This window comes from Prionailurus bengalensis, chromosome A2 (genome assembly GCF_016509475.1).
Source record: "Prionailurus bengalensis isolate Pbe53 chromosome A2, Fcat_Pben_1.1_paternal_pri, whole genome shotgun sequence".
In the NCBI taxonomy this organism is placed as follows: domain Eukaryota; kingdom Metazoa; phylum Chordata; class Mammalia; order Carnivora; family Felidae; genus Prionailurus; species Prionailurus bengalensis.
This window is the reverse complement of record NC_057348.1, coordinates 151,226,729-151,227,864: the sequence shown is the minus strand read 5'-3', so window position 1 is coordinate 151,227,864 and position 1,136 is coordinate 151,226,729. Positions and strand designations below refer to the sequence as shown.

General features: G+C 40.9%; 1 non-coding gene across 1 annotated transcript; it reads right to left on the bottom strand.

The window, feature by feature from the left end:
• Positions 1-449: 449 nt before the first annotated feature.
• On the bottom strand, positions 450-534 carry TRNAS-UGA. Its single transcript has one exon. It is a non-coding gene; the product is annotated as a tRNA-Ser (tRNA).
• Between the last annotated feature and the right edge of the window lie 602 nt (positions 535-1,136).

The window sequence follows — 1,136 nt, the reverse complement described above, 5'->3', positions numbered from 1 at the left end:
AAGAGTTGTCCTAGGGTGTTCTCTGCCCTGTTTGTATTGTAAGTAAATACAGGATTCCCTTGGCCAGAGAGGGTTTACTAGAGTCACAGAAAGGTCAGAGAACTGCAAAGAAAGCCCGCTGCTACCACAATGCTGTGCCATAGACCTTGAGCAAGCACATACACCATCTCCCCGGTTTGGAGACCCCTGATCCCCAAGGTTGGGAACACTATCTTAGGTTTTTCAGGTATCTCACTTCCTCACAAATTATGTCTCCTTCAAGCATCACATTGTTCCTCCATAGAAGTTCAGACCACAAGTTAATTCGTTATTTTATTTATTTTTTTAATTTTTTTTAACATTTATTTATTTTTGAGACAGAGAGAGACAGAGCATGAACAGGGGAGGGGCAGAGAGAGAGGGAGACGCAGAATCTGAAACAGGCTCTGGGCTCTGAGCTGTCAGCACAGAGCCCGAGGCAGGGCTCGAACCCACGGACCATGAGATCATGACCTGAGCTCAAGTCAGACGCTTAACCGACTGAGCCACCCAGGCACCCCTGATTCGTTATTTTAAACCTTTGCTAGAATACTGTCTCTCGGTGAATGGCTATTTTTTTTTCAAAAAGAAACTAAGATTATATAACTTCCGAAAACGATTGCTTTTGAAAAACAACTAAAGCAAAAATCAACCAATGGAACTACGTCAAACTCAAAAGCTTCTGCCCAGCAAAAGAAACAATTAGCAAAATGAAAAGGCAGCCTGCAAAATGCGAGAAAATTTTTGCTCACCATATGTCAGATAAGGGGTTAATATCAAAAATATATAAAGAATGAACACAAATAATAACAAAAAAAATCTGATTAGAAAATGGGAAGAACTAAATAGACTTTTTATCAAAGAGGACATCCAGATGGCCAACAGGCACGGGAGAAGGTGCTCAACATCACTCATCATCAGGGAAAAGTAAATCACAATCACAATGAAAGACCACCTCACACTTGTCAGAATGGCCATTATCGAGAAAAGAGACAATAGGCATTGGGAAGGATGTGGTGAATAGGGAACACTTACACACGGTTGGTGGGAATGTAAATTAGTCCAACCACTATGGAAAACAATATGGAGGTTCCTCCAAAAATTAAAAATAGACCTAC